Source organism: Leptonychotes weddellii, chromosome 8, assembly GCF_054177405.1.
Source record: "Leptonychotes weddellii isolate Sample4059 chromosome 8, ASM5417740v2, whole genome shotgun sequence".
In the NCBI taxonomy this organism is placed as follows: domain Eukaryota; kingdom Metazoa; phylum Chordata; class Mammalia; order Carnivora; family Phocidae; genus Leptonychotes; species Leptonychotes weddellii.
Window position 1 is genome coordinate 29,208,821 of NC_138376.1, and position 13,798 is coordinate 29,222,618.

The 13,798-nt window shown below is 41.9% G+C and overlaps 1 long non-coding RNA gene across 1 annotated transcript; it reads left to right on the plus strand.

Annotated features, from left to right (window-relative positions):
• The first annotated feature begins 3,775 nt into the window (after positions 1-3,775).
• Positions 3,776-13,464, plus strand: LOC145722829 (uncharacterized). Its single transcript, XR_014147396.1, has 2 exons — positions 3,776-5,040; positions 12,856-13,464. It is a non-coding gene; the product is annotated as an uncharacterized LOC145722829 (long non-coding RNA).
• The last annotated feature ends 334 nt before the right edge of the window (positions 13,465-13,798 follow it).

Consider the following 13,798-nt stretch of genomic DNA (forward strand, 5'->3'; position numbering starts at 1 on the left):
TACATATACAAACCTGGGGTGAATTTGTATATGTATACGTATATATCATATTTGTAAGTTAAAAGTAATAAAATATTCACAGGCCCTGTGATATTTTAAATCCTTGGCCTCAATTCTCCACTCCTTGTATCTGTGCCATAGAAAGCAGAGTATACTTTCCCATCCCTTGACTTTGAACTCAGCCATGCAGTTTGCTTTGGCCAATAGGATAATGGCAGACATTATGCAAGCAGGGGCTTGAAGCGTCTTTGTCCTGTTGAGTACACCCTCTCAGTACTCCACCCTGCCATGAGATGAGCTTGCATCAGCTACCCAGCCTAAGAATAATGAATCATGTGGATATAGTCACGCAGCTGACCCACAGACCTGCCATTAAAGCTGAGGTGCCCAGCTGAGCCCAGCCTCAAATAGCTGACCCTAGCGTACCCCAAGACGTATAAAAAACAAATGCGTATTTTATGTCACAGAAATTTTGTGGGTTTTGTTATACAGGAAAAGCTACTCAAGAAAAAGATTTCTCTGTGCTTGTGGTCCATTCCTGACTCTGTCCCACCTCTTCAATCTATTAATGTAGTGAGTTACATTAATAGATTACTGTTAAAACATCCTACATTCCTGGAATAACCCCAATTCAGTCACTTTATAAAATAGAAAATTCAAAGCTGGATTCAGCTTAATGAATTTTTTTTTAGGGACTTTTGCATCTATGTTCGTTAATGAGTTTTTTTTCCTGTAATTTTCTTTTCATGCACTATACTTGAAAGGTTTTGGTTTTAGGATTATACTAGCTTTATGAAATAAGCAGAAGTGTGCCTCCATCTTTGCGCCCCCCCCCTTCTAGAAGAGCTTGAATAAAATAGGAATTAACTGTTTCTTGAATGTTTGATAGGACTTAGTAATGAAACCATCTAGACCTGATGTTTTCTTAATCAGATAAATAAATGTAAGCTACAGTTAAGTGGAGTCATAGCTGGTCAACACAGTCTTACCCAAAAAGTGTTAAGAAATGGCTCAACATTAGTCTGTGCTGTCTGATGTTTTGGGGAGTAGCCTGGATGAAAAATTTAAAAGCCAATTTATCATTTTCAGGTGATAAAAATGTAGTAGAGAAGATCTATAATTATGTCTGTAGGGTAAAAAAAAATAAACTGAAATGAATTTGATTCAGTTTATCATGATGAAAGGATTGTGGAGATGCTAGAAGCGAACTCTACCTCCTTCTAGATTTGCATTTATGTTTTTATATCTTCGTGTCTTAGTCATTGGCCCTGAGAGCAGTTTGTTTCAATAGGAATCAGAGCTTTTCCCTGACCAAAGACTGGAGGGGAGGGGGCGTATGCTGTGGGTGCTTTAGCTGCTACGGTCTGTCTGGTTGTCATAATGAGAGAGGATCCCCTGTGTTCCATGCTCTTTTTGGTCCTATCCCTGTAGGTACTGCATGTCCAGTTCTGAGCACTATGCTTTTATGATAAGCCATAACATGTGCAGAGGAGAGTGACCTGGATAATATTTTCTAGAACAGAGTTTCTCAGCCTTGGTACTTCAGACCTTTTGGGCCAGATAATTCTTTGTTGTGGGGGCTGTCCTGTGCCTTTGTTGGATTCTTTTTTTTTTTTAAGATTTTATTTACTTATAAATAAATAAAGTGGGGGAGGGGCAGAGAGAGAGTGGGGGTAGGCACAGAGAGCGAGAAGAAGGGAGAGAATCTCAAGCAAACTCTGCACGGTGCCTGATGCGGGGCTTGATCTCACAACCCTGAGATCAGATCATGACCTGAGCTGAAATCAAGAGTCGGACACTTAACTGACTGAGCCACCCAGACGCCACTGTAACTTGAGCCACCAATGTAAACTTGCATTTACATGTCTTGTAGGATTCTTAGCAACATGCTAGGCCACAACCCATTGTTAACAAGCCAGTAGCACGCCCTGCTAGTTGTAACAGACAAAAATGTTTCCAGACAGTGTCGCAGGTACCCTGGGAGGCAAATTTGCCCCAGGTTGAGAATGACTAGTCTAGAAAACATATTGTGGCAAGAGTGGTAAAGATAGTGGATGATTTGGGCCAGAGGAGAGGAGTCATAGTGAAAATACACCAGTTATTTTTAGAAACTATTAAAAGGGCTATTGTAAGTGGGGGAGGAGAATCATTCTGTGGGGCTCCAAAAGGCAGAATTAAGGCCAACAGTCAGAAATTACAAGGTAATATATGTGGAAACTTAAAAAAAAAAAAAAGGATTTTTCAGCAACTCTACTATTTTAGCAACAGCATGGGCTGCCTCAGAGCGGTGAGTTCCCTGATACTAGCAATATTCAATCAGAAGCTGGCCAGCCACCTTTCAGGAATGTTGTCGAGGGGCTTTCTGAACTGAGGAGAGATTTGGTTAGCCCAGATGATGACCAAATCTCTTCCAACTGGAAAACTTCCTGTTAATGCAAGTAGAGCAAACCGGGAGGAGAGAATGGAAGACTCTGGGGCATCGGGCTAAGAATATGTCATATAAGGTGATGGCACCACTGCCCCATCCCCTCAGATCTCACTATGGCTGCACCTGCTGATGGCTTGTTTCTGTAAGCACCTGGTGGCTTTCTCTGGCTGCTCAAGTGTGTTCAACTAGTGCATGAGGCAGACTAGCAGCAGAGGGGGCTTATTCCTCCCATCCCTCAAATAGCCTCCAACCAGTTGTGGGTAGGAGTTGGTGGATAAATACCCCAGATCCCTGACCACTCATTCGGGATGACTCTGAGGTGTGTTCCACAGAGTCTCCCAGGGATCATCAGGAGGAGCAAGCCTCGGTTGCCCATAGCAGTACCTGCTCGTTAAAGCATCCTATATCACTTTTCTTCCCTTTCCTGTCTTACTTCCCTGCTCCACTGTCTGTGCTCCTGGGACTCACTTCCCTGGTAAACTTCTTCCATTCAAATCATTATCTCAGGATCTTCTTCCAAGAGAATCTAAGGCAAGATCCATGCAAGACCTAAGCGAGGCAGAAAGGGAAGTCAACCAGTGGGCTAGCTGGTAGTTCAGATTTACTAGACCTCTGTCTTCAAGTTTGAAGCAAGCAAAACAGGGCTTTTAGACTGGCACAGTATAAGCAGAATGATATTTGGAGATGGGAATAAAAAAGAGAAAGGAAGAGGAGGGGAAGGCCACCAGTGCCTCAAGTGAAGCAGCCTGGGCCAGCTTCTGGGAAGACGAGTTGGCCCACACATTATGTTGAGCCCCGTGGATGACAGGATCCAGTCATTCTATGATTCAGTCCTCCAAGGACTTCAGACACCATTCAGTCAGCAAATGTTGACTAAAACCTTGTTACAGGCCAGGCCCTGTGCCAGGCTTTGAGGATGCAGAGAGGCCTAAAATATAGTCCCAGCCCTGAGGAGTTTAAGGTCTAGTTGAGACTCATTAAAAGACAATTACACATGAAGATCTGAGGGAGCAGAGGAGGGTCACTGACTCAGGTTGGGAAAGTAGTATGACTTCTTTAGATTCCAATATGGGGAAACTGAGGCCTGCAAAGGCAAGCTGGTGAGGTTATATATTCCTGGGCATTGCTGTAGACAACAAATATTTCTGGGGAAATTTCTTTTTTTTGATAGCACTACCTTTTGCATTTACATTGGAAAGTGTTGCCAGATCACCCCTTGACCGCCCCCCCCCCACCTGTTCTTGGCTTGGTGGTCACAACTGCTTTTGCCTGACAGCTACTGCTGGTTTAAGTTTTGCCTTTTTGTGTCCCCTACCCAGTTTATGGGGATCTTGTGTTGCAAAAGAGCCCAGGAATCTTTGCAGGTTTTTCTGAGTCAGTTCTGCCTAATCCCATTATCTGAAGCTTCCTCATTACCCTTTTCGGCAGGTCTTTAACTCCCTTTCCCTCCCAAGATCTCAGGTTGTGACAGTTCCCCACCCACCTGACTTGCCTGGCATGGTTCTGTTTTGAGTCCTATTGTGCTTAGCTATGGTGCTCAGAGAAATGCCTCCCATGGCTTGTAGGACAGATGATCAGACAAAGCCGACAGAATTATAGTAAAGATCATCTATACGTAAATCCCATCCCCAGACTCTCCTTAAAATGATCTGAAAGTATTTGGAGAAGAACCTCTTTGCAATTTGAGGATGCACATAAAGCATAACGCAGTAGGCATTGTGTTTCAGGTAAGTTTGTTCCTCCCTGGTTATGTATGGGGATAAAGTCGGGAGGAAGGCAAGCTTTTGACCTTTAAAATCCTTTGAAGAAATGGGCTGTTTTGCTAAAATATATACGCATGCGCCCAGAGTGGTGTATTTCCTGATTCTTGACAAAATTGGCTGCTAAGCCTCTTCCTTGGAAACTCCTGCATTTCTCTCTAGCCGTTGACCTTCCAGAGTCTTGCCTGAACACAGGGGTTTGGGGCCCAAATGGACCCATCTTTCATCCTAATAGCATTAGCTGCTGCTAAGGCTTGGAGGGAAATCTGGTCCCTTCTGCATGACTTAGCAGCAGGAACACTGCCAGGGTGCCTGACTCTGCGTGGTTGTCGCCTGCTCAGCTGTTAGTCATTTCAGTGCCCTGCACACTGGGGAGCCATTATTGTTCCTGTGGTAAGGTGGACATGATGGAGGGGAAGTAAGGCAATTCTTACGCAACATTCGGCCTCCTTCCAACTTGCGTGTTATTTTTTTAGGCTTGTATCCCATGGAAAGATTTTCTATCTGAATTTTTCCCTAAACCAACAAAAAAAATTTTTTAACCTTGAGAACCAGTTGAGTAATCCACTATCAACAACGGACCCTTGTTGGGCTCCAATAATAGTTGATCTTTGTGGAATGATTCATGTGTGCCAGGCACTGTGCTAGACCCTGCAAATTATAATGTGCTTTAATTTCCTCAAGGACCCTTCAGGAATGCACTTGGACGGAGATTAAGTAATTTGATATCACACAGCAAGCAACTAGCAGGGCCAGGGTTTGAACCTGAGTCTGACTCCAGAGCCCAGGAATCCACTTATTCTGCCTTCTTCTCTGTGCAGACCACTTTCAAGGATCTATGAACACAAACAGGTATGAATTGTGATCCCCGGCCTTCAAAAAACTTACAGACTCACTGGGAAGATGAAACAAGAATGTGAAATGCTAAATAATGCCTGACACTATTTGCTAAGTGGTTCTGTCAGTGGAACAGACAGACAGGAACTTATCAGGCAGAGGAAAAGATCAGTGAAACCAGGGTGGTCTAAAAGGCTCCATGGAGGAGGATGGCATTTGATTGGCCTCAAAAGATAGAAAGGACTTAAGTAAGCTAAGAGGAGGAAATCAACCAAGGTATAGAGGACTTTGAACACATGGGTTCAAGTCTCAGCTCTGACATCTCTACAATCCTAGGAAAGTCCTTATCCTCTTTATTGCTCCATTTCCTTTACTATAAAGAGAGAGGCTCAGGGAGGTGGCATGGAATGGGGAGAGAAAACAGAAGTTTGGAACCAGAAGAGGCCTCAGAGAGGTGGGGAGGGAGGAGGTAGTGATTTGAGGGGGGAGGAATGTTGACAAAATTCTCTCTTGACTTAAGTGGTGATTCCCTGAGTAATCACTGTGATAATCCGTTGAGCTGTAAAAGTCAAACAAACAAAAACCCCTAGCTTCTAATTTTTATTTTGCCTTAGGCAAGGGAATTGTCCCTCTATTTCTTTATCTATAAATGGAGGGATAATACCTCACAGGAGAATATCAGGTTGAGCTGAGCTGATAGGGGGTGCCTGGCAGTACCTGGATCATTGTAGATGCTTAGTCAACATGGGCAGCTAAGAGAGTAGGAAACCAGCATGGTCCATACTCAGTGGGTAACCAAAGGCCTGGGAAGAAACAGGGAAGAAAATAACATCTTTCTAAGCCAGACAGATTGGAATGCATGTAGAGAATTGGTATGTTGGAAGGTGTTTAGACTGAGGAGACTATTCACCTGAGGTGATTGAATTCAAATTGTTTCCATGTCAAAAAACTGACGTATGGCGTCTGTTTCTGCCTTCTTCCCAGACTCCTTTCACTCTCCAGAACTTGTTTGAACTAAAATAAACCTCTTTCTCCCTTAATAGGCTTGGGTTAAATTTACTCAACCATTGATCTCACTTCGAGGTTGGTTGAGGTGGTATTGATAGGCCTGTCAATCAGCCAGCCTCCCACAGTCTGTTTGTAGTAGCCACTGGGGATTCCTGTCCGCCTCACAAGCAATCCCACTGGCAAGGACACCAGACTGAGCCCCTCTGTGAACCTGGGATTTCCATTAGGAAGCTACTAATAGGGGAAACTGTAGAGCACTTATTATTGGCTTTCTCTGATTAGAGTTTTCATCATGCCACCACACCCTCTTTTCTTCCTTCACACAAAATCCACTCCCAAACTCGAGCCTCCTTACTCCTCACTGCCCATCGAAACCCTACTTTTTAGCTGTGCTAATTTATAATTTCTCAAACATCCTGCACTCAATATATCCTGCCTCAAAATCTTTGCCCACACTTTTCCTTTTTATCTGGGGCACCCTGTCCTCCCTTCTTCACCTATCAAGTGCCATCATCTTACATACTTGACTTAAACATTTCCTTCTCTAGAAATTGTCCTGGGCCTCGTTCCCCAGCTGGGGTTTGGTTCCCTCGGATATGTTCTCCTAGCACCAGCTGCATCCTCTATAGCAGCCTTTATAGCTAATAGCACCTGTATTAAAGTGGTTGGTTTACTAGTTAGTAGGATATAGTTTAAGATTTTTGAGTAAAGACCAAAAATAAGAGTAGCTTGAACAAGATAGAAATTTATGTTTTCCTTCTAGGCATCACTTGAGAGTACCACTGGACAGTGACCCAGGCTTCTTCTGTTTTGTTGCTCTGGCATCCCTAGAGTATTGACCAGTATGGTGGTGCAGGTAGCTCACTACCACACCAGAATTCTGGCCTGCCTTAATTCCAAAGCCAGCCTCTTAACCACTAGGTCATATTGCCTCTATTAGTGAAATTGAGCTCATTGCAGATTGGGGAGGAAGATGTGAAGAATGTTAGAAAATTTCAAGGTATATTAGGAGACACTTTGAGTGCCTGGTGGGAGTGGAAGGAGAGGAGATCATGAAGGTTGGGTCTCATTATGCACAACTTGAGTGTCGAAAACACATCTGATGATGTCAGTGACCTTCATTGTCAGATAGTGTCATCTCTCAAGCACATACTCCAAAATTACGGCCTCTGAAGTGAGAATGAGCTCCAAGTGCCTCTCCTGAATCTTTCTCACATTATTTTGGAGAGATGTGGGTCAGATCTTTACAAAGGGAAATGGAGAGGAGAAGCTAATACTCAGTGAATCACTTCTAAAGTAGGAGCCCAGGACCTGACCTCGATCTCTGAGCTATTTCCAGACCTGACTGATAATCCTAATCACCTTGGCACTTTAACAACAACAACAAAAAGCAAAAACAAAAACCAAACAAAAAAACCCACAAAAAAACCCAGGATCCTGAGCCTTTCAATGGCCCTTGAATCTCTAGGGTGGGGCTCTGGGGTCTATATATTTTTATAAAATTCTTTGAGTGATTCTGATGAACAGTTAGGTTTGGGCACCCTTGCATGTAGGAGACTTAGAGCCACCCTGTATTTAAGTGCAGATTCACCAATTGAGCTCTGTTTCCTTTCATGGTGACATTTTTCTCTCTTTGGACCTTTGGCAAGGTAATTCTTGTTTGATACTCTCTTTGAACTCTAAGTAAGCCCCAGGTTGTTGCAATGTCCTAAAAGTTTTAGACCTTCTCCAAGCCTGCTCAGTGACAAATCCATTCTCTAGAAACTTAAATACAGAGCTGAGCAATTCAAAATTTCGGTTAACTCCCAACCCAACCATTTTACATATTGTAAAGGGGTTTGGAAAATCATTAGACCTCAAAAATTCAAGTGGACCCCTGATAGAGTTTTCTTTTTCTTAGATTTGATCATCCATATCCATGATTCTCATCTCATTAGTCCTCTGGACCAAACTTTCTGTCTTTAGAAAATTACCCAGGCAGAGACTGAACTCAATAGTGATAATAGAACATTTATTTAGTGCCTTCATGAGTCGTGTGCTTTATATACATCATCTCATGTAAACTTCCTTGACAAGCTGGGGATATTAAGATTATTAGTCCAGGGGTGCCTGGGTCGCTCAGTCTGTCGGGCATCTGCCTTGACTCAGGTCATGATCTCCAGAAGGGTCCTGCGATGGAGCCCTGCACCAGGCTCCCTCCTCAGCGAGGTGTCTGCTTCTCCCTTTCCCTCTGCCACCCCCCTCCACTTGTGGTCTCTCTCTCTCTCTCTAAAATAGATAAAATCTTTTCTTAAAAAAAAGATTAGTTCAAATTTATATGTGAAGACTCAGGCTCTGAAAAGGAGCAGAACTGGAATTCAAACTCAGATCATTTGAGTCCAAATTCTGAGTGAATAAACTACTTCTCCCCAATGTGTGTGTGTGTGTGTGTGTGTGTGGCAGGGGGAGGGGGTGCTGTGTGGGGGCAGGGATGAGGAAGAGAACAAGGAATGGAGGTGGTGAGATAGCATTTCCTTGTCGGGACCTGATGCTTATTATCCTTTTCTGTCCCCATCCCACCCCCCGTAGCACCTTCACGTTCTCATGCCAGTAGCAGCCAATACAGGAAAGGTTTTTTATGCTCCAAGGCAAACTTTAGCAAAGAAAGTTGAGCTCCTTCTACAGAATCTAGCTTTCCCTGTGCATCATTTCAGAGCCTCAGTAGACCCACATATCATTTCCAGCTAATCACATATGCACCAGACAGTTATGATATACAATAAGTGATTAACACATTCAGCTGATTCCCTTGAAGACAATTCACCAAATTTATTGGAAGGCACTTTTATTCAAGATGCCACACAGATTCTTTTTTCCACATTTCCTTCCTTTGCTGATTCACTGTGTATTGTGCCTGAATCATTTGGCTTTTTTAAGTCAACAGAGCCAAATGGGAGAAGCCCAGGCCTCTGATTACTGCTGGGAAAATGGCAGGTTTGGCTCATGAGAAGTATGTGTGGGGCACTCTTTGGGATCAGGAGCATTCTAAATCTGAGGCACTTGAAGAGAGAGATAACCATCAAATTTGGTTCAGAGCTTCCCTTGGAGATGTTGATAGGAGGAAAGTTATACTGGATCCCCTTGGTCTATGGCAATTAGAGTGAATTCTCCTGTGGCAGCCTGGGCCCTCTAGAGCTTTAATTGATTCTAATGCAGAGTGGCTTAAAATAATTCACTCTTCCACAAGCTGATCTCTCATTTCCCAGAGCAGATTGAATTGTTCAGAAATGAGCCATTGAGAGAAATCTTCCCACTCAGTCCTAGATTTGTGGCATATCTTTTCCAGAAAAGAGAGGCCAATGTAGGGGGGGTGGGGGATGGGATGAGGCTGGCTGTGCCTGTTCTGTGACTCCACATTTTTTCCTCCAGTCTGAACAGTCTCATCCTTGTCCCCCAAACCTGCTTGATGAACCCAGGACAGTGTGCATTTTAAAAAACTATTCTATTCCTACACAACTTAAAATAGTGGATAGTTAAAAAAAATGTTAGCCAGTGCAACTGTGTGGAAAGGGTGCCATGGTCTAAGTTCTTTCCCTGATCCAATAACCAACTAGCTCAGTCTTCTCATCTGTAAAATGAGCCAGATGGATTCCCTGCCCTCTGAAGACTTAAATGTGATAAAATCCGTATCATTATTCTAAAACAGGGTTTTCCAACCTCTGCATGAATAACATTTGGGGACAGATAATTCTTGTTATAGGAGCTGTCTTGTGCATAGTAGGATGTTGAGAAGCATCCATGGTTTCTACCTACCCCACTGAGTAGCACCACCCCACTGAGTTGCAACAACAAAAACTATTTCCAGACATTTCCAAATGTCCTTTGGGAGGCGAAATTACCCCTGGTTGAGAACTACCTTCAAAAGCTCCCTATTGCCTATAAATAATGCATCATTTATTAAATATTGAATATTATTTATTGGTAGTTACTAAGGCTAAAGAATAACCGAGTCTCAGTCCCTGCCCTCAAGGAACTCAAAGTCTAATGAGGAGGACAAACAGACAATTGTAATCTAGTGTGCCATATAAAATGATCAGGATGCAGAGGAAGGAAGGGGAAAAATTTTGAGGGAGAAGACAAAAAGACCTCAGAAAGCTTTTTGAGGAAACTAATGATAAACTGAACATGAAAGGATGAGTAGAAATTAACTAGGCCTTCTCAGCTTAAGGGAACAGCATGAAAAACAGGCCTAGTGGTGAGAAAAATGACCTACTCCCACAAAGTTGTTTGAACTGGAGAGTAAAGTTGAATCCCTCAGGGACAAAAAGATCCCCAATCCCAGCTGTGTGTGTGTGTGTTGTTTGTTTTGTTGTTTTGTTTTTAACATTCTATTCTGGAGGTGCAGTTCAGAACCTTAGAGAACTCCAGCCATTGTTATGTTAAATCCCCAATGAGTGCAACGATGTGGAGCTCTCCAGGGTACTGAACCGTATCCATATAAATTGCCCTTAATAAGCAGCTCTCTACCTAAGGACCTGCCTGGAACCCTATTTTTTCCTGATCCTGACCCCTGTCCGTGCCTGCTGCTCTTGGCTAAAGCTATGTCGTGGAAAGAGCATAGGTTTATCAGCCTAAATGATTCAAATTAGGAGACAGTCAAAGAAATGATAAATTTATTGTTATAAATTATAGCATGTCCCTGTGAAAGAATGTTACACAGTGGTGGCCTTATATATATATATATATATATATATATTTATATATATATATATATATATATATTTTAAATTATTTGGAAATTTACATGTTTTCTAAGATACCTATAGTAGCATGTATTTCTTTACTCAGAAAAATATCATTTAAAATAAAATAAAAATAAAGAACCTTGGAATCAAAGGACTGGGATGTGAATCCTCTTGTCAATACCTGTCTGACCTTGGGTCAGTTAATTTAATCTTCACTGGCCATTGTTTACTCAACTACAAAATGGAAAAAAAAAGGACAAATTGTTAATATTTCCCATATGCCTATAATGCAGGCCTCTTGTGGATGTTAAATGAGCACAAGCACATGAATCTACATGAAAGAAAAGAAACAAACACTTGGCAAATGTTTGTTATTCCCTACCCCATCACTGAGATGCTCAGTTTTCTACTACAGCAAGGGCAAGCTTGGTGTATAACAAGGGTTGCAACATGTTTTGCATGCATGGACTGACAGTGCCTTCCCACTTCCCATTCCTGAGGACTTCATTAGAAACAGGGCTTTGCAGTAGGACTAACTCTTTATATGTTTATCTTATTTACACACCTGGCTCCCAGTATATTAGCAACTAGCCCCTTACTCTCATGGCAGGATACTGGAGGATCATTCCCTGAGTATCTAACTATCTGAAAAGTAAATGCCTTTTTTTGGTGTTCTCCCAACCAACAACTGAGCCAGATCACCCTACTTTGAATCTCAAAGTTGTCAGGCCCCATACCCTGCTCAGAACTTCTAATTAGTTTTTTACTTTCCCATTCATTATCATGAACATACAGCCAAATTTACATCTAAGGAAAGCCTGTGTTATGGGAGCTAGAGATCAAAAACAGAGGAAAAAAGCAATTTGGAGGAAACAGAAACTATGCAGGGAAGAAAATTTCCCAAACAAATTTTATGATTAATATACTTTGAGAAATAAAAGAACTTCCATGAAACAAGAACCAGGATGCTATATATTTTTAAAGAATGTTCAAGGAACATTGAAAAGCTCTTGAAAATGAGAAACTTGATAGGAGAAATGAAAAACTAACTGGGTAGGAAGATAATATTGAGGAAATTTCATCTCACTCTCATCTTCCGACTAAAAGAGCAAACATACATAGAAAGAAAATAAGAGAAAACATTAAAAAGAAGAGAGGACCATCATAAATGTTCAACATTAGAATAATGGCATTTCTAAAAAGAGACAACAGAGAAAATAGGGAAGAGTAGAAAATTCTTACAGAAATAATTCAAGAAGTTTCCCAGAATGGATCGAAAGGACCCACCAAGTACCCAACCTAATGAATGAAAGAAAGAAACTTACAAGGCACATACATCATTGTGAAATTTCAGATCACTGGAGACAAAGAAAAAAATTCCACAGCTACCAGCAACAGGAAGTATTATATATATATGTGTGTATTATATATATATTATATATATATATATATATAATCTCAAAGATCTAGAATCAGAATGACTTCAGATTTCTCAACAGCAAAACTTGAAACAAGAAGACAACAGAGAAATTCAAAATACTGATGGAAAAATTAACCCCCATCTGGAATTCTATATCCAGCCCAAGTATAAATCAACTACTGTGAAAAACAGTTCTAGACCTGTACAGTCTCAACAGATTTCTCCCCCCATGTGCCCTTCCTCAGGGAGTTACTAGAGTATATGCTCCACAAAAAAAAAAAAAAGAGTATGCCAAGAAAGAGAAAGACATCGAGTACAGGAAACATATGCTCCAACACTGGATGCGGTAAAAGAAATACCCAAGAGAATGGTAAATGGTGGTCTCAGAGTGATAGCTGTTACCAGGCCTAGGGGACAAGCAGGCCAGGTGATAGCAGAGTGCCTTAGACGATGTGTTGAGAGCTATCATCAAGATTCCCACTGCTATCAGTCTTCTGCTGCTGCTGCTGCTTCTTCCTTCTTTCTTCTTTCTTCTTTATCTAAGAACAGAATTCCCAGGTGAGTCTGGCTGAGCCCACGATATGTTCTGACTTGCCTTAATCATTTCTAATGTGGCTGCTGCTTTTCCTACTATGGCCTATTTTCTGATCAGCTGAGCATGCTCTTTTCATCCCACAGAAGTACCCTGCTTTGATCTACTTCAGAAGCTGAAAGTAGGCTGTGGTAAAGCAGAAAATCCAGAGGAATCCACACTCTGAACCATATTTCTTTTGGATACCCAATGCCTGGACTCCACTATAGACCTACCAGACATCCAACTCTGCTTTCCCAAGACCCACTCATGACCTTGTCCACCTACTTCCCCAGAAGAGGCTCTTGTAAGTAAACTCTTGAGGAACCTGAAACCAGATTGACCCAAGGACTGTTTAGCTTCTCTCGCTCCTGGATGCCTTCCAACATTGCCCTTTCATTTTTTGCTAGATTTATGCTCCTACGGAATACACATTGTTTAGAAAAATATACCTAGGTGGTTAACCTATCAAGAAAATCAAGAGAATGATTAGCACAAAAGTCAAGATAATGGTTACTTCTGGGGACGAGGTTGGAGGTTTTATTTAGGAAAGGACATTTGGAAGACTTTTGAGGTACTGGTTAATGTTCTGTTAATCTTTGTGATAAGTACGTGGGTGTTAAACATACTATATTTTCAACTTTACATGTATTTAAAATACTCCTCCATACATATAATACACTTTATAATAAAAATTTGCATACCAAGCAAAACCACCCTGTGAAATATTGAACTCATATGTTCATATGTACCCTCTGGGCCTTGAACAGAGGGAACTATGAAGAGGGACATAAGGTTCTCCCTCTCTCACAGCCCTAATCAAGATGCAGCAGGAATAACAAAATACCCAACCAGCAGCATGATGCTGAGGTTTTTCAGACCAGTTTAATAAATGGGTTTCACAGCACGTGGAATCCTGTTGTAATAACCTGGATTCCATGAAAGACATCTCTGCATAGAAAAGCAATCCAGAACCACTCCTTAAGCTGTTAGCAAGAGGGTAGGAGGTAGGAGGCTGTGTATTCTTCCTTTACCCCTCCTGATCCATTC